The sequence below is a fragment of the Aotus nancymaae genome, unplaced genomic scaffold (genome assembly GCF_030222135.1).
Source record: "Aotus nancymaae isolate 86718 unplaced genomic scaffold, 86718_ANA_hifiasm-v0.15.2.pri h1tg000067l, whole genome shotgun sequence".
NCBI classification, from domain to species: domain Eukaryota; kingdom Metazoa; phylum Chordata; class Mammalia; order Primates; family Aotidae; genus Aotus; species Aotus nancymaae.
In genome coordinates, this window is record NW_026988482.1 from 3,079,692 (window position 1) to 3,103,005 (window position 23,314).

General features: G+C 38.7%; 1 long non-coding RNA gene and 1 pseudogene across 11 annotated transcripts in view; both read left to right on the top strand.

Annotated features, from left to right (window-relative positions):
• The window catches only part of LOC135270792 (uncharacterized), a 718,673-nt gene that overhangs the window by 570,549 nt on the left and 124,810 nt on the right, over window positions 1–23,314 (top strand). For 7 of the 11 annotated variants that reach the window (XR_010338923.1, XR_010338920.1, XR_010338921.1 and 4 more), the window contains one exon: window positions 15,967–16,039. The exons of 1 other annotated variant lie outside the window; for it this stretch is intronic. This is a non-coding gene — a long non-coding RNA (uncharacterized LOC135270792). Of the gene's footprint in view, window positions 1–15,395; window positions 15,856–15,966; window positions 16,040–23,314 lie in introns of those variants that run through there. 3 more of the 11 variants (XR_010338928.1, XR_010338927.1, XR_010338924.1) reach the window with 3 other exon arrangements.
• LOC105720456 (interferon-induced transmembrane protein 3-like) lies at window positions 9,773–10,441 on the top strand (annotated as a pseudogene).

The window sequence follows — 23,314 nt, forward strand, 5'->3', positions numbered from 1 at the left end:
CAGAAACATTCAGACCATGGCACCTGATATAAATTTTTAAGCTATAAAAGTCCACTATGGCCATTTTCTAACTATCCATGGTATTTTATATTTTTTAATAAACAGCATTTCATTTTTACAGTGCTTATTGTTTTATTTTAAATTATGAGAGTAATTTTTGCTTTTCTCACTGCAAAAAAAATTTAGAAAATATAGAAAAATATTAAAAAGACATATTTAACCCAGGGGTTGGCAAATTATAGCCTGCAGGTCGACCGACTGTTTTTTGTGAATCCAATTTTATTGGAGGAGAGTCACACCCCTTTGTATACTATTATGCATGGCTACCTCCCATACAACAGTAACAGAGTTGTTTAGCTGAGACAGAGACTACATGCCCCACAAAGCCTAAAATATTTACTACCTGGCCCTTTACAGAAAAAGTTTGCTGGTCCCTGTTTTAACCCTCTGAAATAATCTGTTATTAATACACTTGTCAAAGGGATGTTCTAGAAATATCTTTAAATAGTCATATTATAAATTATGATTATTTATAATAATCATTTTTAATTGATTAGTACTATAATAATAATTATTTAAATAGTCATATTATAAATTGTGATCACATTGTTAATGCAGTTATATATTTTGCTGTTTTTGCTTACCACCATACCCTCGGTATGTTATATATAATTATGAATGATAACCAGAGGCCAACATTTGTAATCACTGTATAATATTTCAGCTAATAAAAATATTGTCATCCATTTAAATAATTTACTATTTTTTCCTCTTTTGTCTGACATTTAGACTTTCTAAGTTTTTTAATAAATTTTTTAATAAATAATACTGTGGTGAATAGCTTTGTGTACAATTGGTTACATTTTTATCATTTCCTTAGACTATATTCTGTTAAGTGTAATAGAATCAAGGGGTATCAGCATTTGTTAGGCTTTGGATGAACATGCTGAGGTTTTAAAATGCCATTTCCAGAAAACTCTGGGCCTCTTGCAAGGTTGTACAACATCATTTGAATAAACTGCCACAGTGGAGATTGCACTGGACTTGAAGAAATTACTATGTTTTCATAGTTTAAATGCAAATGAGGATAATTATAAAAATAACTAAATTTTACTTTGGATAGAACATTGTTCTAAGTGATTAACATATATTAACTCGTTTGATCCTTACATCTCCTTTGGGGATGGGTCTTGTTACCCTATTTTAGCGGTGAAGCAAGGTTTAAAACTTCGAGTGACTCCGAAGCTCTTGCATTTAACCACTGTGATTAACTGCTTGGATATTTCCGTATGTTCCTTTTTCTTTTCGTGTTCAGTCCGTGGTTCTACTACTATCAAGGATTGTGTCCTGTGTTAAGTTTCTGAAAAATATGTTTTGTCCCTAAAGGTTCTGTGACTTCTAAAAAGCTGGAAACCCTTTTACTTCATGGACTGCATCCTGTGAGCAGAAAGTAGTTTAGTTCACATCCGATATTTCCTTTACTTTCTCGGGGTTTCTCAGTGTTTGTTTTCTTCACGTTCTCACCTCTCAGTACTTGTGTTGACGTATCATGCTGCTTTTTTACAAAGTAGTCTGGTGGTGCTTCTAATTATTGCTACTGCCATGAACACAGAGGCAGGCAGAAGCAGCTTCCAGAAGCTTAACAAAAACGTTATCTCCTATTTTTAAAAAGGATAAATGCAGAAACAACTTTGGTTTGATGTTATAATTACTTCTTTTGGATTTCTTGCTATTTTTAAAACAAATTTGCACCATTTTGTGCTTGTGTGAAGCCTCAAGGATAATATTCACTAGAGAGCCTCCAATTATTTTTCCAGTAAGTTCTACCTCTTAATTGTTTTAATTAGCAAACCTATGAAAATTAATTAAAATTGTTATTATGCTTCCAAAATTACATACCACTGACTACTGAACATAAAATCTTAATCAAAATATTGAAAACGCTGGAATCCAACTTGCTTTAATTGTCTAATATGCTTCAAGGAAAGAAACAATGAAAACAATAAGGTGAGTATAAAGAAGATGCTTTTTCAGGGAGTCTGCAGGACCTTTTCCATAGATGTTCCAAAACGATGATCGTCGTCATGATAATGCTGGTTTCTTTCTCTTCTACTGAGGAGCAGAGTTGGTTTTCAGTAAAGTGTCTACTTTGATGAGGGGAAAGTAATTCCTTTACAGCAGGTCCTTGGAAGCACTGCATGGAGATTATCTGTGGCCACAGCCTAAGGAAGGGACCTCAGCTTGTGTTCCAGTGGAGAAAGAAAGGAAGGAAAAAGAGAAGCAGATGGTTTGACTGACAGCAGGCGAGGAAACCGGTGTCCCGCTAAGTGCTAGCCTCTGGCTTAGGAGCTTTCACGTCGGCTACCCTTTTTTTTTTTTCCCAGAAAACAATCAGGTAGAAATTTGTAATCATTAACCTTATGGTATGAAGCACACATAAAGGGATTAACTACACTGCCTAAACCCATGCAAGGCCTTCTATCCTCAGTCCTTCTCTCTCCCCTGATGCGCAGGCGAGGTATGAGTTTGGGTCGTGTCTCCTCATCAAAGCCTGATCCAAATTCCATCCCTCCTATGGTCAGATCCAGGAAGAAAGCAGTGTTGAAACTGGCTTTTAAAGTAAAGTTAGGTAACAACAATGGCCACAGCCAGTAATTGAGTCACAACCAGCGCAACAACAATAACGAGTTGAAAATTAGAGTTTCTCATATGCCAGGCCAAGTATTTCCCATACATTATCTAATTTTTGCTGCTAACAACTAAATAAGGAAGCTATTATTATTATTCTCCTCCAAATAGGGGGAAACTAAGTCATCCACAGTTTGATCTTGGAGTTCTGCAGTTAATAAGTGGCAGAGTTTTTATTTAAACCTAGGTCTAATTTTAGAAATCAGAGTTTTAATCATTACTTGGAAAATACACGCAATTGTGCATGTGCGCGCATGCATGCGCGCACACACACACACACACACACACGCAAAACATGAACACCATGACAGAGGTATGACCTTAAGCGTGTACATGTATACAGCTTCTTAAGGTAAAACTAGATGGAGTGAGGTAAGGAAGATGTTGTAATAGATGTTGATACTAATAAGTTATAGTAGGGCCAGATATTCAACTTTTTAAAGGCTCTTATTTATTCTGATTTAGACATTAAGTCTCAATAGTGTTCCGTTTCCCTCTAGCATTTCCTCTGTTTTTGTAAACATTATAAAACTGGGCTTTTTCAGCCGTTGAAAAATTATCAGAAAGATGAAAGCTGGCACAATTACTGTACTGCTGAGAAAGATGTAGCTAAGTGTGGATTATTGTTTATTTGAAATATTCATATCAATACCTGTTGGGAGAGGGCCAGCAATTTTTTTTTTTTTTTTGAGATGGAGTCTTGCTCTGCTGCCCAGGCTGGAGTAATCTCGGCTCACTGCAACCTCAGCCTCCCAGGTTCAAGCGATTCCCCTGCCTCAGCCTCCTGCGTAGCTGGGACTACAGGCGCCCACCACCACGCCCAGCTAATTGTTGTGTTTTAGTAGAGATGGGGTTTCACCATGTCGGCCAGGATGGTCTCACTCTTCTGTCCTCATGATCGGCCCGCCTCAGCCTCCCAAAGTGCTGGGATTACAGGCGTGAGCCACCCTACCTGGCCATCAGCAAATTTCATTTACCAAAAAGTGAATTTTGAAACAGACTGTATTATATAGTACACGTAGTAGGCAGTTGATAAATGTTGGAAAAATGTATGAAAAATAAAAAAAATAGTGTTTTATTTAATGACTATGCGTTTTCAAAAATCATTATGAGTGCATAATGGTTGTATATATTTATGGGACACGTGATGTTTTGAAACAGGTATACAGTGTGTAACAGTTGAATCAGGGTTATTGGGTATCCATCACCTCAAGTATTTATTATTTCTTTTTGTTAAAAACATTTCAACACTACTATTTATTTTTAAATATATAATAAATTATTGTAAGCTCTAGTCACCCCATTGTGCTGCCAGATTCTCGATCTTATTTATTCCACTGATAAAAAGGATGCTTTTGTACCCTTTAACCATCTCTACTCCCTCCTCCCACTTGCCTTCCTGGCCTCTGATAGAGTGTTTCCATATCTTGGCCATAGTGAATAGTACTGCAATAAATATGGTAGTATAAATATCTTTTTAATATATTGCTCTTTTCTCCTTGTGGATATATACCCAGCATATACCTTGTGGGGACACGGCCAGCAAATGGTTTTTTCTGAGACAGAGTCTTGCTGTCGGTCTCCCAACAAGGTATTGATATGAATATTTCAAATAAACAATAATCCACACTCAGCTACGTCTTTCTCAGTGGTACAGTAATTGTGCCAGCTTTCATATCTTGCTGATAATTTTTTTTTTAGTTTTTTGCAGAACTTCTACACTATTCTCCATAGTGTTTGCACTAATTAACATTCTTACCAACAGAACACAAGCATTTCCCTTTCTCTACATCCTCACCAGCATTTGTTATTACCTGTCTTTTGAATAAAAGCCATTTTAACTGGGGTGAGATAATATCTCATTATAGTTTGATTTGCATTTCTGTGGTGATTAGCGATGTTGAGAATTTTTACATATACCTGTTGACCATTTGTCTGTCTTCTTTTGAGAAATGTTTATTCAGATCTTTTGCCCATTTTTAATCAGATTTTTTTTTCTTTTGAGACAGAGTGTCTCTCTGTCGCTAGGCGCCAGGCTGGAATGCAGTGGTGCAATCTCGGCTCACTGCAACCTCTGCCTCCCGGGTTCAAGCAATTCTCCTGCCTCAGCCTCCTGAGTAGCTGGGACTACAGGCGCACGCCACCACAGCCAGCTAATTTTTGAATTTTTAGTAGAGACAGGGTTTCACCATGTTGGCCAGGATGGTCTTGATCTCTTGACCTCGTGATCTGCCCGCCTCGGCCTCCCAAAGTGCGGGGATTACAAGCGTGAGCCACCACACCCAGCTGTTTTTTTCTTATTAAGTTTGAGTTTCTTCTGTATTCTGCTTATTAATCCCTTGTCAGATGGCAATTTGGAAAGAGTTTCTCTGGTTCTGTGGGTTGTCCCTTCAATTTGTTGATGGTTTCCTTTTCTGTGCAGAAGGTTTTTAAGTTGATGTGATCCCATTTGGACATCTTTGTGTTGGTTGCCTGTGCTTCTCACTCAAGAAATTTTTGCCCAGACCAATGTCCTGGGATGTTAAAGACTATGTCTTAGTAACATCGTTGATCTACATAGAATAAGCAAACTGGCTTGAAAAGAAAACAGCACTTTTCTTAAGGGCTAATGCTTGTTTATGCAAATTAAATGATTAATCAAACACATTATCAGTAACAACTTTTATAAAAATCACTACTCCTATTTTCTCTACTGTTTTTGTGCCAAAAGTACAAATACAGCTTTCCACATTCTTTCCACCCGATTTAATGTATCAAAGCTGATCTAAGCACTTTCCCCTGTTATGTGTATGTTATATATTTTATTTATAATACATCTCTTTTTGCATGCAAAGATATGCAAAATAGAGGAATTGGCAATATTGGACTCTGGTCGAGTTGGTTTGGAAAGGTTTTGTGCCTTCATGTTTATTCTTTAAGTGTCATGGGTACATTTTAAAAATTTTTCTCTGGATGTGTTATAAGATAATGGTATCCACTGTGTTTCTCTAATAGTCTATTTATCTAGTGACTTGATGTGCAGATAGTCTCTGACTTACAATGACTTAACTTAGAATTTTTGACTTTACGAGGGTGAGAAAGCATGTGTATTCAGTAGAAACCATACTTTAAGTCTTGAATGTTGATCTTTTCCTGGGCTAGCAATACGCAGTACAAGACTCTCAAGATTCTGGGCAGTGGCAGGGAGCCACAGCTTCCGGTCTGCCACGTGACCACAACGGTAAGCATCCAGTTTTCTCCCATGTCCTGTGTCGCCAGATGGTTTTGCCCAACTGTAGGCTAATGTAAATGTCCTGAGCACTTACAAGATGTGGGCTAGGCTAAGCCATAATGTCCACTACATCGGGTATTAAATGCATTTTTGACTTATGGTTCTTCCTCTCTCACTCTCTCTCTCTCTCTCTCTCTCTTCTCTTTTCGACAGTCTCAATCTGTTGCCCCAGCTGGAGTGCAGTGGTGTGATACGGGCTCCCTGCAACCTCCATCTCCCGGGTTCAAGCATTTCTCCTGCCTCGGCCTCCCGAGTAGCTGGGATTACAGGCGCCCACCACCACTCCTGGCTAACTTTTGTATTTTTAGTAGAGACAGGGTTTCACCGTATAGGCCAGGGTGGTCTCAAACTCCTGGTCTCAGGTGATCTGCCCACCTCAATCTCCCAAAATGCTGGGATTACAGGTGCCCACCACCACTCCTGGCTAATTTTTGTATTTTTAGTAGAGACAGGGTTTCACCGTGTAGGCCAGGGTGGTCTCAAACTCCTGGTCTCAGGTGATCTGCCCGCCTCAATCTCCCAAAATGCTGGGATTACAGGCGTGAGCCACCACACCTAGTCCGACTTATGATATTTTCAATTTAGAGTGAGTTTATCAGGGTGTAACCCCGTGATGGGTCAGGAAACATCTGTACTTCTTTCCACTGGTATATTCATCTCTATCTGGTATGATACAGCAAAAGACCGTGATCAATGATATAAATTCATTTTCACGATCAGATATATAATTTGAGATCCTTAAAACATCTCTAGCCAACGCTGAGTTCTTCAGAACACCGTGAAAACCATAGCTGAAGGACATGGAAAAGTGAGAGGCATAAACAGATCTGCATTTTAGAAAGAAAGAAAATACCGTAAGTCAAAAATGCATTTAACACCTGATCTATTGAATGCTATGGCTTAGCCTAGCCTACTATCTTATAAGTGCTCAGACCATTTACATTAACCGACAGTTGGGCTCATAAAATGGAGGATGAGTTAGTTAAAGAGGGGAAATATTGTAACCAAAGAGATTTATAAGAAGGTTATTATGGAAGAGGATGGAGAATTAAACTTGGATGGATGTCCTGCACGTGTATCCCTGAAGTTAAAAAAAAAGTTGAAGAAAAAAAAACTTTGATATATGTCTCAGGAAAAAAAATGCAACATTTGAGAGATAAAATTGATTTTAAAAATTAGACAATTGCTATCAGGATTGATGAGTAAGTAGAGATCACTGATGGCTTTTTGCTTTGGAAACCCGAGCAATTAATGGCGACACTGTTGAGAGAGACAGGCATGCTCAGTCAGAGGAGCGTGTTTGAGTCGGTTTACAGCAAAATGGATGAAGAGTTTGATTTTACATATAGTGAAACTGAGATACTAAAAACAGCTAAGTTCAGATCTAGAATTCAAAAGAAAGATTGGGCTGTGTCTGAATTTGATAACCGAATGGATAAAGCTACAGAAGTGGGACCAGGAAAGAAGTGGACACTGAGAAGAGAAGGGGCCAATGGAAAACAGACCCCGGGGATCATGAACTGTTCCGGAGCACGGAGAAAAAGGGCCACCAGGCCAGGCGCATGGCTCACCCCTGTAATCCCAGCACTTTGGGAGGCCGAGGCGGGCAGATTATGAGGTCAGGAGTTCGAGACCAGCCTGATCAATATGGTGAAACCCCGTCTCTACTAAAAATACAAAAATTAGCCGAGCGTGGTGGCACATGCCTGTGATCCCAACTACTCAGGAAGCTGAGGCAGGAATCACTTGAACCCAGGAGGCAGAAATTGCAGTGAGCCAAGATTGCACCACTGCACTCCAGCCTGGGCAACAGAATAAGACTCTGTCTCAAAGAAAAAAAAAAGCCACCAAAAGAGTCAGGAAAGCTAATTTAAGCAGGAGACAGTTAACTGTATAGAACTATGCAAAAGAGAGACCTGTAACTCGAAGGAGTTAGCCAGTGCCAGGCCATAGAGAAATGCAACTTTATCTTCTTGCAGTCTTTCACCTCTTGCTAATCCCTGTGCACCTCTACCTTCTACCATCCTTTATCCAACAATAAAAATAATAATGCCTCAGTAAATGACTTTACTCCTACTTCACAAATAGGTTTGATGCCGTCAGGCATAACCTAGTTCATATTCATCTTCTTTACCTTCACAAACCTTCTCCTGCACGAACCCCGCCCTTTCCTTTCTTTTTCTGTTCCTAAGGCACCTCTGAGTCCTTTCACTTCTTCTCTGCTCCTGACTTCGTTCTCATGATAGCTCCTCTTCCACCTTCTTTAATAAACACAATCTCCTGAAGGCTTCTTGCTCTTCTGCTTAAAATACATACACTTCTCCCAGCTTACACTGGCTGCCTTGAGCCTGCTGCTCCCAAAACTGCCCTCCTTTCTTCTTTCTGAGAAAACTCCTTAAAAGACATTGTTTATTCCCACTGAGTCTCATCTGTCTCTTCCCGTTCTCTTCTGAATCCCTTCAATCTGTCTTTGCCTCTATCCCAGTATAATGACTACCTTCTAGCCCAGTGGTTCGCCAGCCTTTGTGGCACCAGGGACCAGTATTGCGGAAGACAATTTCTCCATAGACCAGGGGCGGGGGATAGTTTTGGTATGATTCAGGAGCATCACATGTACTGTGCACTTTACTTCTATTATTATTGCACTGTAATATATAATGAAACAATTACACATCGTGCCATGATGTAGAGTCAGTGGGAGCCCTGAGCTTGTTTTCCTGCCACTAGACGGTCTCGTTTGGGGGGTGATGGGAGACAGTGACTGATCACCAGGCATTAGATTCTCCTAAGGAGCATAACCTAGATCCCTCACATGTGCAGCTCACAACAGGGTTGGTTCTCCTATGAAAATGTAATGCTGCCACTGATCTGACAGGAGGCGGAGCTCAGGCTGTGATGCGAGCAGTGGGAGTGGCTGTAAATACAGATGAAGCTTCGATTGCCACCACTCACTGCCTGCTGTGTGGCCGACTCTACTGGACTGTGACCCAGGGGTTGGGAAACCGTTCTAGCCAAATCCTTTCTCAATTTCTTTTCTTTTACTTTTTCTTTCTTTCTTTCTTTCCTTTTTTTTTTTTTTTTTTGAGACAGAGTCTCACTCTGTCACCCAGACTGGAGTGCAGTGGCATGATCTCGGCTCACTGCAACCTCCACCTCGTGGGTTCAAGTGATTCTCCTGCCTCAGCCTCCCCAGTAGTCGGAGGCAAGACAGGGTTTCAGCAAGTTGGTCAGGCTGGTCTTGAAAGCCTGACCTTGTGATCTGCCCACTTTGGGCCCCCAAAGTGCTGGGATTACAGGTGTGAGCCACCGTGCCTGGCTCCTTTTTAAATTTCTGAGATCAAGTGGATCAATTTCAGGCCCGTTTTAAATTGCAGATTGACCAGCCTGTCTTTAGGTTTCTGTGTCACTGCCTCATTCAGGTCCTTCTCCTGTCTCTCTGCCAGTTTTCTCTCTCCTTCCTGCTGGTGTTTCTTCCCCATCTTTGCCTTCAACTGTAAGTATTCCCTGTGTTGTTTCCCTGGGTGTATTTTCTCACCATACATGGTACATACTTTCAGACAATTCATCCACTCTGCCAGCTTAAATCACCCTTTCTATGACAATGTCTCTCATGTTGGATCTGCTGTTGACAGAATGACCTCTGTGCTGCCACCCTCTTATGCCATCCATGCATTAAAACAACCACTCATTCACAGAGTGACCACAACCTGAGAACCAGTCAAGTAGAAGGCCATTGCCACTGACTTTTACTCCAAGTTCCGAAGGCCTCCAACAGCTTAGAACAGCGGTTTTCAAACTTAAGATTTCATCAGAATTTACCTGGAATGGTTGTTAAAGATGATTTGCTTGACTCTATCCTCAGAGTTTTCTGATTCGGTAAGTCTGTGGTGGGTCCAAGAATTTTTATTTCTAACAAGTTTCCAGGTGATGCTGATGCTGCTACTTCAGGGACAATGCTTTGAGCATCACTGGCTTCGAAAATGGTTTTTAGAACCACCCAGCAACCCGACCACAGCTCGTCTTCCCCGGACACCATGAACCACACTGTCCAAACCTTCTTCACTCCCGCCAACACAGACCGTCCCCCCAACTATGAGATGCTGAAGGAGGAGCATGAGGTGGCTGCGCTGGGGGCACCCCACAACCCTGCTCCCCTGACATCCACCGTGATCCACATCCGCAGCAAGACCTCCGTGCCCACGTCGTCTGGTCCCTGTTCAACACCCTTTTCAGGAACTCTGCTGCCTGGGCTTCATAGTGGTCGCCTACTCCGTCAAGTCCAGGGACAGGAAGATGTCTGGCGACCTGACCAGGGCCCAGGCCTACGCCTCCACCACCAAGTGCCCGAATGTCTGGGCCCTGAATTTGGGCATCTTCATGACCATTCTGCTTATCATCATCCCAATACTGATTCTGCAAGCATATCGATAGATCAAGAGGAATCATCAAGGCCAGGGGCTCTGCCCATGACCTGTTTCCCAAGTACTCCCTGCCCCTTCCATTCCTTGCCCTGCCCCCCAAGCCGAGCCCTGTATCACCCCTTTATCCTCACATACCTTTCTACAATGGCATTCAATAAAGTGCACGTGTTTCCGGAAAAGAAAAATAATAAAGAGAGAGCGAGAAAGAAAGAAAAAATGGTTTTAAACATAGCTGCACACCAGAATCACTAGAATCGCCTTTTGAAAATTACTGCTCCTCAGGACACACTACTGCCCTATTAAATCCAAATATCTGGTAATGGGCTCCCCAGTTAATTCTAACATGCAATCATAGTTAAGATACAGATGTTTAGAAGTAGAGGAAAGGAAATCCCACTCAGAAAAGCAATAGCTTTGGGTAGGGGTTACCCCATGGTTTCCTCAAAGGTCCGTTAATTCCATAAAATAATAAGCAAAAAGGTTGTGTGTAACCAGGGAGGGAGTGCATAGCCTTCAACATATTCTCCAAAGGATCTGTGACTGTATCACCCAAATTAAAAATCGCTACGGAAGCTGATTCTCAGGGAGGCCTGGCCTGCTTACACAGTTTCTTACATCTCATATACATCACCGTCACCTACGTTTCAGACTCCATTCTGTTCCTACATTAAGGCTTCTGTGAGAAATATCTGCTTTACTTTGCATAGCTTCAAGGCTTGAAACGTTTATCCCTGCAGATTCACTCAGGTCAATAAGCATTTGTTTCAAACTGCTTATTAAGAAGAAGAATCCAACATCTATCCATCATTGACATGTTGGCAAGAATCACTTTATCTAGATTGGTTTTATGTTACCATATGTCCTAAAGTAATCGGCATTTTGAATGAGCAGAGAAGGGGAGTGTGAAGAACATGACAGTCGAAGTAGAGCCCCACAGAGAGGTTTTCAAAAAACGAAAAACCAAAAAAAAAAAAAAAACAAAGAAAACAGGACAGTGGGAGCCTGAAAGATTGAGAAGGGCATCTGACTCAGTAAGACGTGTGTGAAGAAAAATCAGAGTACACGACGAGTCATTTCTAATCATGGTACCTGAGACTCATTGTACGCTGAAGAAACAAAGAGAAAATCGTCTTCCTTCTTCTTTCCTTCCCCCAGATTCCTCATATACAGATTCCTCAGAATCATTAACTAAGGACTAACATGATCTCTACTAGTGGGGTCAGTTTTGAGTAATGTAAAGCATGGGAGCCTTAGAACACAGACAATTGCAGTTGATACGTAGTATCATAGAGCTCCGCTCCCAGCTCTGCCATTCAATGTCTAGGTGGCCGGGAGCAACTGTTCACCTCTCTAAGTCCAAGTTTCCTATCTGTAAAATGGCAATGATAATGCCCACCTCATGAGGTTATCGTGAAAAAGGAAATGAAATAATTTGAGTACTTATTACAGTGCTTCAAACTACCAAGTGTTCAATAAATGGCTGTGTTACCACGACTCAGCTAAGTTTTGATCAAATAGGCATTTTTTGGACTGGCCTAAAAATATAACTGTGTATCAGTCGCAATTGTCTATGTTCCAAGTGATTGGCTTTGAGATAGATAATCTTCACTATGAAAACACTTAAATACTTTTTAAAGGAATTGCTTGTTGTTCCAACTGCCCATTCTTTTTCTTTAGCTACTCAGCTACCATCTTAATCTCACAGCTAACAGAAACTCCCCCCTGAAATGAGAGTTTCTTAGGAACAAGGATCATGTCTTTATCAAATAACCATTAATTGAGCATCGATATGTCAATAATTGGACAGAAAAAAGATATATATAATTAGCTCCTTTCCTCTTGGGGCTTAACTTCTACCTGGGAAAAATAATATGCAAATACAGTTCAAGATTATGACTTATAATAAAGATGTGTGCCAAGAACTCTTGAGTAGAGTGGAAGAACAGATTTATTTTATCTCATGTGATAAGGAAATCTTCGTAAGAGGTGGCATTAGAACTGAGCCAAATGTATATTGAAGTCAATAATAATTCCATCACCTTGGAAGACAGAGATGGAAGGATCACTTGAAGCCAGGAGTTTGAGATCAGCCTGGGAAACACAGCAAGACCCCTGTCTCTACCAAAATAAATAAATAAAAATAAAATTAGCCAGGCACGGTGGTACATCTTTGTAGTCCTTGCTATTCAGGAGGCTGAGGCAGGGTGATCACTTGACACAGGAGTCTGAGGTTACAGTGAGTTATGAGCATACCACGGCACTCCAGCCTGGGTGACAGAGCAAAACCTTGTATCAAATACTACTACTAATAATGTGTAAAAAATATGTAGGAATAGAGAGATCTGCATGGGCGCCACCGCAGGACAAGATTCCTAAGTGTAGTATGGCACAGTTGGGCCTTGAATACCTAGGATAAAGACAGAAGATGAAATGTCATGGCGTGCATCTAGGCATGTGTATAATAGTAAGAAATATTATTAATAAATAGTAAGCTGACTGATGGAAAATAACGTTAGAGAGGTGCTACCATGAAACTGTATTTTGCCGAGCCCTGGGAACTAAGCAGGAAAGTTTAGACTTCATGCAATGAGCAAAAAAAAAAAAAAATTGAAGAAGAAGAAAAAAGATAGGATTTCAACATGAATTTGGAAAGAAATTATTTTTTGAAAAAAGAAAAAAAGAAAAAGATTGAGGCTAAAGATCGAGACTAAAGCATCTTGAATCAGTGTTACTAATGCAGTTATGACCTGTGGAAGGTCCAGATGAGTATGTGTTTGGAGATTAACTGTAGATATAAATGTGATATTTTATAAATGTCACCTGGGATGTCTGAAGAATAATATCACTGACAAATATAGCAAAGATAATGTGAAAGATTATGAATCATTTTTACGTGAACAAAATTTAGTGTCATCTTGATGCCAAGTATTTGAAAATACATAATGTTTCATGTGTATGTATCGACATAATACGTACACCTTCATTCAGTATCTATTTCCCACACTTATATCTCATTTCCAAAAATAAATTACCTACTTCTGCTGGACAGAATCTCATCTCATATTTCTCATGCATTCTATAGAGTCTACCATGTAAAAAACCATAAAGTTGGTACTTAATAAAAAATTATTATTTGGTTAAATGAGGCCAGAAATAGGAGAAAACTAGCCCATCTTAGATGGAATCGCTAGTGAATAAAAAATTATTTATTCCTAATAATATTGACGGAGTGGGAAAAGTTTAACTGTGCCAAATAATTCTACACAATAAAACTATAGTTCATTTTTTTTAATTTTTAGAAAATGGTTTTTAGGAGAACCATTAAAAAAATATGCAGTAGAACAAATTTGATGAACCTGAAACATCAAGGGAAATAGTGGAAAATCATGCTTCTCATCTACTCTGGTGTGTAGTTTTTATTCACTTTAAAAATGTGATCTTAAAGTGGAGGTGGGGGAATAAGACAGTAAATCAGCCCAGTCTTTTATAGCAGTGTCTTTACTTCCCTTAGAAAAAATGACTTTAATTGCGCAGGGATAGAAAAAGGATATTTGAATCCCTCTCCCTGACAAGATTCAAGGCTTTCATTTACAGTAAATTTAGATTTGGGGTAGAATTTAAAGCTCTTGTCCATCAACATGTAGTGAATGAATATGGCACTTGCAAATGGCATTTTTTTTGAGCACTGTTAGAAAGAGCAAGGGAGTCTTCCCAGTGCTAACGAAAAAAGGAAGTCAAAAAATTTAAGGATGTTTCAGTTTCAATTAAAAAAAAACAAAACACCTTGTCGAAATAAGTTGGCAACTCCGTGTTTAGGATCTATGTTGTTTCTCTAATGTTCAGGAATGGTTAAGGCAGGAAGGAGAATCTCAAGGTCATCAGGAACAGTCCTCAGAGTATTCTTATAGGGCTTATCTGTGCTCACATGCCTAATTTTTTCCAAGTGCAAAGAATGGCCACTTGCTTGAGACAGGCCCAGTGCCATCCTTTATTCAAGTTCCTTTATACTCCTCTTTTTAAAGAAGCTGTCAAGTTCTTTTTTTGCAGCTGACAAGAAAGGCCAAATCTCTGGTACAGGAAAGGAGGCGCAAAAAAAAGAAACTTTTTTGTGTTGATGTTTTACTAAGTGAGCTAAGGAGAATTTTAGAATCATGCAATTTACTCTGGAGGCATTTACTGTACATAGCTATAGTGATGGTAATTTCTTTCATTGTTGAAGTGAAAAGATAACCATCAATCAGTTGTCAATTGGTCAATTGCAGAAGTGATGAAAAGAAACTGGTAGGAACAATCACTTCTGTGGCTACCTAGACCATTTGGAGGCATAAGAAAAGTATGGGAACTGGATTGCATTTTAAAAAGGGATTGGGCCAGATTTTCAAGAAGGTTAATAGGCATAACTTCCTTGTAAAGAATGGCTTTGCAGTTATGCATAATCAGGAAATGTATTTTTAAAATGAAAAATTTAAAAGACGATGAAAAGTTTAAAAGTAAAAATTAATTATTTAACTAGAGCAGGTAAATAAGCCCAGAAAATCCTGAATTTCAGTGTGATCTTAATGGAGGAATAAATATAGTTTACTAATAACCCAACACATGTATTTAAAACAAATTAATGAAAATTACTTTGTACTCATGCCTTAGGTTCTAATCTTGGGCACTTTGAAATAAATAACTTTCCAAATATTTATTATGAGAAACAGAACACCCAAGTTAATTGTGAATATTGTCTTTAAGCAAATATTTACAGATAATTTAATTTTTTCGAACCTATGGAAGTTCATATAAAGGTTAAGATAAGAACAATTTAAAAAATCATTAACTTGCATAAAAGGCAAATAGCACTTGGGGACTTAGTGATGTAAGCAAGATTTCCTTTTAATTTATCCTGTTTTCCTAAGAATGGCAATGTTATTGATTTATTCTGAGAGAGTTCCCCACACACAGTGATTTTTTTTTTTTTTTTTTTTTTTTACTGTGGTAGGTAATAAAAAGGATTACAGGCCCCCAGAAGGATGAGATATCATCAGTTTGTAATCCAGCCCATGGTTTCCTAGATACCGTATTGTCTATTCTGTTCCGCTATGTGAAAAATGTTGAATATCAACAATGGGTTTCAGTGCTGTATTGTTGAGTTTTGTATGAACTAATCTAGCTTCCCTAAAAAAAAGAAAGAAAGAGAGAAAGAAAAGAAAAGAAAGAAAGAAGAAAAAAAAGAAAAGAAAAAAAAAGAACCACGGCTTTGGACAAAAGTCTGTAGCCAGTGCATTTGAAACTCCCCTTGCACCAGGGCTGACTGTAGCTGGGGGAAGACATTTTACTCATTTGCTCTTTCCTTTAACACAGTCAGCTGGTCCCTCTTCTCAGGTGTAGATCATCTATTATAATTTGACCTAATTCTGATAAGGAAAGTCCCAGGACTTACCAGCGGGGATAGGCCTCACTTACAAGACAGCTCTGTTCCGTATTTGGAAGGTAAGCTATTTGCACAACTTCTCTGCTGTAGTGTACTGGCCTAGCTCTCAAACTTTGCAGTCCATCACTTATTTTTAACTTTCACTTTTTTTCTCTTTTCTTCTTTTGGAGAAAGCAAGCCTGGCAGGTTTCTTCGGAAAAGTGGCCATCCATGGAATGAATGAAATGTTCTCTTTCTATTCCAGTAAGTAATTGACTTGTAACTAAAAATTGAACTGGCTGCTATGTCAACTGCAATGTGAGCTGCTGCTGGCACAGGTGTTGCTTACTCTTTAGCCTGGAAAGAAAAGGGGCTTAAACTGTGATTAAATTTCAGGTCAATTGACCTCAACATGATAGTACATAATTCTCACTTGCCTGCCTACCGAGCGGCCTGAGTTCTCATTCTGACCCTGATTCTGACATCTGCGTTTTTAATGTTTGGTGTAGCTAAAGCTATGGTTGCTCTTTTGGTTAGAAATGAAGTGGGTAAAGAACAGTTCTAAGTAAATAACAAATGGTCGTCAACCGAATGAGTCCTTAATACAGTGCTCAATGTGTTCTATTTTTTTAATGCGTTGACTCTAAGTTTATGTAAATTATTATTCAGTCTTTTATTTTAAAAAGTATGGATTCATGGGTAACAATTTTACTAACCACGGATAAACAGTAAATCCAAATCAGTGAATTACAAACAAGTAAAGGATGTGAGAATTTTGATGTTAAGTGCTTTCAAATGCTTAACTTTGATTATGTAATGTATCATAGGGTAAATATGCCTTGCACTTCCATTATTTTGAGCCCTAGGAATGAAATAACAGCACTGTTTTTCTTCCTTACTGTAAATAGAACAAAAGCCTACTTAATTTAAGGAAGACGACTGTATTTGAGTTTGGAAGACAAACCTTTATCTACTTTTCAATAGCAAAATAAATATCATCTAAAATTTTGTGACACCTAAAATTACAATTTACACTTAGGGCTCTTCCCCACTTATTTTATGTACAATGGTTGCATGCTAAGGATTGATCTGTAAGAGGAGAGCGGCCACGGATTGTTGTTTTTCCTCCTAACTTCCTTTCTAACCTGGGAATTACAAGAACTTGCTGATGATGATGCTTGCTTAACCCTGCTTTCAGTGCCAGGCTGTGACTAGCTCTCTGTGAAACCATTTCTGACCCTCTTCTTGCAGTGGTGAGCCTGAATTTTTCCCCCTCCTTGCCCATCACTGTCAGTCAATTATAAGATTGAACTGAACCAGAAAATCTGGTACAGTCTGGTAATTAGTACAAAGGGTTTCCAGTCTAGTGTAAAGACAGAGATGCAAGAACCCCAGCAGTCACAGAAACTGTTTTGATTGGCCATGGACATTGCCTTTTAGTGCTGCTTGATGACTTCCTAAAGATACTGCCTCCTACCCTACAGGTCTTCTCCTTCAAGTACATTATGGGCCTTTTTTAAAAGTCGTGTGTGTGTGTGTGTGTGTGTGTGTGTGTGTGTGTGTTTCTTTTTTTAGATTCAACTTCTCCCATTTTTAGTCTGTCATTTTTGCCTATCAAACAGACACATTTTGACTTGCCCAACAAAGAACCAAGTTATCAACACTCACAGAAACTGACATTTTTAATTCAGGCTTCATTATGTCTTTGAATTATGACAGTGACGTACAAAGACATTTTAAGGGTTTTTCATTATTTTTTTAAAATCCAGCATTGGGATGTTTATCTTTCTTTAGTATTCATATTTCCCTTTCTACCTTTGTTCTCAGTAATATATAATTAGCATTATCAAAACCATCAGCTATTATCCTTTCTGACTTTTGACCTTTATTTTTTAAAGAAGCCTCAAGCTAACATTCTCTAGAATAAGAAAAACTCCCTAAGAGATTTTATTGAAATATTTTCGGGTTATTTTAAAACGAATTCCTTTTAAACATCAACACTACAAGACTAGGCAAGTAATGGGTCTTACAATGAAACAATAGCAACAAAATTAATTTGCTGAAAAATTATTTTGTAAATCTGACTTGCATTTGATGGTAATTGCAGTTTTATGGTGTGTATTTCATCATACATTTTAAACCACTACTTTGAGTTCTTTGCTTATTATAAAAGCTAGTTTGGGGTAAATTATTTTTTTTTGCAGAAGCAAACATTCTTTTTGATTATAGATTACAATGACTCACTAGTCTTATCAGATATAGTGAAAGTGTTTGGTAACAAATGCCTACCCCAAAAGATAGATATGTCTGTCTTTTTTTTTTTTAATTTGCTTTAAGGACAAGTTTAATCTTTGATAGCCTGCACAAAATTGCAAAAGCAGCAGTGCCCAAAAGAAAAAAATAAATAAAAAGAAAGCACAAGATTTTCATCTCCAAGAATGCTGTCTTTAGGACAATCTGTATCACGATTTTAGTTGTGATGCATGTGTGTTGTCAGTCTTCTAAAGGATTCTTTATTTATCCATACCTTAATGTAGCTTTAAATATCTGCTTTATTCTATACATGATCTTAACAAAGTAGTTACATTACCATGTCTGGTACTGATTTTTACATCTGACTTCGGTATTAAATTTCAACAAGGTTAATATTGCTTTGGTAACCCTGTCATGAGTAGTGCATTTTCCCAGTAAACATGTCCTAATGTTAAAGGCTGTTCAAGAAGCAGTATTTCTGTTGAAGCAGTTTTCTATTTATTTCTATTGTGTATTATCCATAATATAGTGTAAGGCTTTAAAAAGAACGTGCATATTTATGTAATTAACACTTTTTGTTATTAGCAAAACCTTCCCATTATAAACTAAGAGAGCCTAAGAAAACTATATAAATGGGCAACTTTTCAGGAATAATATTCGCATTCAAGTTTAACCTGCCATCAAGCTCTTATGTTAAAATGTGTACATAAAGTGACTGGGGGAAGAGTACATTCTGGTAATATTTTTCTTATTTTTTAATCTAAAATATATGTTGAAATTCAAAAGGTGCTCACCACATGTAGTGTAGCAGTGTTCTATATTCTTCAACAGCTGAATACTGTGTGGGTCACAAGCTTTATAACGAACACAAACATTCTTCTCTATTTCAGTCTTAACTCCTAGAAGCAGGTGTGAGACTTGAAAAGAGCCAAGCGGCCGCCTGCCCCCTGGAGACCAGAGTACCTCTGCTATTATCTGCTGTGTATATTAGAGTTCCATTAGGATTTACTCATGAAAATCCCATGCTGGAGGGAAGAGGTGAAAAATTACAGTAGACTGAGGCTCTTCTAGTAAAGGAAAACAGGGTTTGCCCAAGGTGGTACACTGAGAGAGTGACAGTGTCAATTTTGTCACCCGGTTTCTTGTCTCCTGGTTCCAGGCTTACTCTCCTAACCAAACGCAGTCATAGGTCTGTATGTGCAGGCATCCTAAGCTATGTTACTAAAAGCTCACACCAAGAGAGTCACAGCCATATGTTCAAAATCAGGATGCTTCCTGAAGATAGAGTATCTAGGTGGTAAATGGAATTTTTTAACATTATAGACCAAAAGCAAGCCCTTTATTGGGCAATATCATTAATTCTGGTTGGATTGTTGTAGTCGTTAGGGAAAAGATTGATTCCTGTTACTTCTCAGTAAACTAATATTTTGGAGACTTTTAAATAGTATTTCTAATTGTGGTAAAATAAAAATAAAATGAAATTTACCATTTTCACCATTTTTAACTGCACAGTTCAGTAGTGTTAACTTAGTGGTAATTTTTATAGTAGAAAAAATAATTAGCACTTAAATTCAAAAGAAAGAAAATTTTTTTGAAAACCTAAATTAAGATGCTAGTTGTTCAAAACATGTTTTATGGAATACCATCCCCATAAGCTATGCCAGGTAAAAAGATAACATGGTCAAATAATTTATGTCTGTTTCTAAGAAATTCACAATGAAAATCTGTACTTGAAAAACTCTGGGAAATAGTAAAGTAAAGATCTCTGTGAACCCCGTATTATGTAGAGTACCTCAAACCATTTTCCATAGGTTCCCCCAACCTATCTTGTCAAAAAGTCTATTTTTATTTTTCAGAGCTAATGTTTTTAACACATTTTAGGAAATTCTCCTCTAATCAAATTTTTACAGATAAAAAAGATCTATAAAGTAATGTTCGTACTATTTATGTTAACTGATTCTGTGTTTACAGATCTTTTATCTTTACCTTATAGGTAGTAAATCCCATTAATTCAATCACTCAACAAATATTTAGGGATAGGACTAAGTGCTGGGAATACAGTAATGAGTAAATCAGCCAGAACCCCTGACCTTACAGAGCTTACAGCCTGGGAAAGAAGTCACTGCAAATGCTCTAATGTGAAAGTCAGAGGAAGGGAAGAGAGAAAAGGAAGCAAGGGAGGAAGGAAAGAAAAAATGAGAGAAGGAAGGAAGGTAGGAGGGAGAGAGGGAGGGAGGGAAGGAGAGAGAGAGGAAAGAAGGGAGGGAGGGAGGAAGGAGAAAGAAAGGAGTAAATGAATACAGGGAGCACAAGCAATATTAGCTGTTTCTGACACTCGTAGCTTATCTGGCTGTTTTATGTCATTGTTGGTTTTCCTCATTCTGAAATGAGAGAAGAGGGAAAGGGGGAAAAGCCCACCAGGTCGGTGGTCTGGTCTTTGACTAGAGATAGAAATAACATTTTCTCGAAAGCTATGTATGTATCAGCAATTGAGCCTATGATAGTTCTCTAGCAATTCAAAGATGGGCTTCTATTGCTTAGAAGAGAAGGAGAGAAGAAAAGGAGAGGAAGGGAGGAAAGGAGGAAGGAAGAGAGAAGAGAAAACATATTTTCTGCTCTTCCCTCCTATCGTGGCGTCTTGGCTGTTGATGTTACCTTCCATATAAGAAGATTCCTTTCAAGTGTCAGCGGGAGACCGTGTTTGGTCAAGAGTGTGCTTGTTATCATTGTCTTTCTCGTAAGTGAAAGAGTATCCATCAGTCAGATTCAGCTCTTGGTTCTACCTCTGTCAGAACATATTTCCTCTGACTGTCCAACCTGCTGTCTGTAAGGCTCTGACCTTCATGCTGGGTAACCTGTCTTCATGGGAGTGGAATGTCTCCTAAGCAAAGGAAAAGACAGGCCCATGGGCATATCATGGTTCTCCAGCATCCTTCTCATCCTTAGAGCTCCTACACAAAAGTATGAATCACGATCCTGCCAAGAGCAGCACTTGAAAGGCTGAAGAAGGGCCTCACCTTCTTGTTGAACTGTTGTCTCATGTCTCACTTTCTGGTATGAAGGTGAATGCCTTGCACCCTGCCTCCTGTGTGTACCACTAGAAAGTAGCTACTGTAGGTGACTGGCCTTTGATCACAGAGATTAGGGAAGCAGGAAAGATTGCAAAATTTAAAAGAAAAAAAAGGCTTATAACTAAGAGAAAAAGAAAGAGGACCTCATGCCAACTAGGGTTTCTTCGCTGCGTTTTCCATCACGGCTGTGTTGCAGGTGAGTTCTGCGGATCAGTGCGGAGCTGAATTGTCTGGGATATTGCAACTTTGTTTTGCTTCTTTTTCTTTCTCCTCCCAGCATTTCCTTCAATGGGAACAATGTGACATAAAATTGTTATCAGAATAGTGTGAGGAAAAGGACTTAGAAAAGACTTTGAGATTTTGAAGTGAAAATTAAGAGCTGTGGTGGCCTCTTCCTTCTTCTAGTTAGCTGGGAATCCATGTTCTCATTCGGTCTCTCCTCTGTCACTTGTCTACTGATACGTGCTAGGCCATGCAGTACTCATCTCTTTTCATTCGTTTTAATTAACTTTTAAAAATCAATCATGATTATTTCTGTGGATTCCTATTCTCCCTTCTCATCAAATTCGTTTGGCGTATTTTTTATTTACATGCCACTACCCACTGCTGTGAATTAACAATAACAAAAAATCTGCACTCTTCCCTTCCACCTCTTGAACTGGAGAAACAGTTAGCTAATAAGAGGCTAAATGAGCCTTAGAGTATGGAGAAGCTGGAATCCTTAAATTATTTAAATTGAAAAATGGCTGGTTTTACAATCAGAAAAACTCAAGTGGACCGTAAGCCCCTACTTGATTGTTCCTCCTTATCTGGATGATCTTGTAATGACAGCTGGAGTTATCTGCCATCAGCATCGCTGTCCACAAAAGCTTCCACTCTCTCTGCTCAACTCTTCAGCAGCCCTGGGGAGCTGGGGCTGTTTCAGGGGAGAGGGCCCTAGAGGATTGGAAACTTTATTAAAATGCAAAGCTGCCTCTAGTGACATAAAAGCTCGGTAAAGGGTAATGGATCTAAAATCACAGAGCCAGAAATTATCTGCAGAATGAAAAAACTGAGATTTCCTCTACTGTAGGCTAGGGTCAGTGTAAAATAAAAGGCAATATAGAATAAATAGCAGTTTAAAATAAGGAGCAAGAGATAGAAGGGAAAGAAAATGTAGTGTCTCAACATCAATAGTGCAACGAATGCTGCCTGTGTCAGACTGGCCCTTGTGGAATCCTGTCTCAGGGAGTGACCCAGTGAAATGGATTATGGGAAGTCAGGGTAGTTGTCTGCTTTGAAAGTTTAGGGAAGTACCCCCAAACTTCCTGGTTTTCTCTTGATAAGCAGTTCATTCCTGAGCTATCACCCGTTAATTTTCTGCAACTTATTGTTACTAAGAGAACTGGTAGTAACAGAGAGTAACAGGAATCCATCACGCTTTGCTTGATGTCTGAATGTGGCCTTTCCCTCCACTGGCCATACGAAAATGAGGACTCCAAATCACAAACTGTGTATTTTAAATGTGTTTGCTCATTTTGATCCATTTTACTTTAAAAATTAAAAAGTAAGATCTTAACTCAGTTAACCCAAAGGACTCCACATAAGATGACTCACTAATAAGTTGAAATGAAACTGAGGCAGTAAAGGATACAACAGTTACACAATTTGTCTTAAACCATGGAGATTAGTAGCAGAGTGAAAACAGCATCCAGGTGACTTCAATTTGCATATACTAAATTCCTCAAAAATCCTTTATTTTATATTCTAAATTTCTTACTAGAAAAAAATGACTGCCGGCACCAAAAGTTGTAAGTAGTATTCAAAATAGCTCGTCACTCTTAAAAGGCAGAGTAGCATGTTCCCTTCTGCACATCGCGACTTTGAAAACAGTTCTCAGGGAAATTCATTATCATCATCACCACCCTGGCAACTCCCTCCCAACCACCATTTATTGAGTGTTTACCGTATTTCTCCCTCCTTCCTTCTCCCTTCTCCACGCCTCATCTTCAAGCCTCATTTTCCCTTCTGCTCAGAACTTTAAAAAATCTCAGTGTTGGGTTAAATTACTTAACTGATAATTTCTCTTTTCATGCAACTAGCAAGTTTAGTTAGCAAATGAAAAAGCTAAATGAAGTATTCATTCCTTCATCTTCAGCAGAAGACATTAAAATTACCAGTGAGATCACAAGCACTTCATATATCAGGAGAATCCCCACCCCACACATATATATAA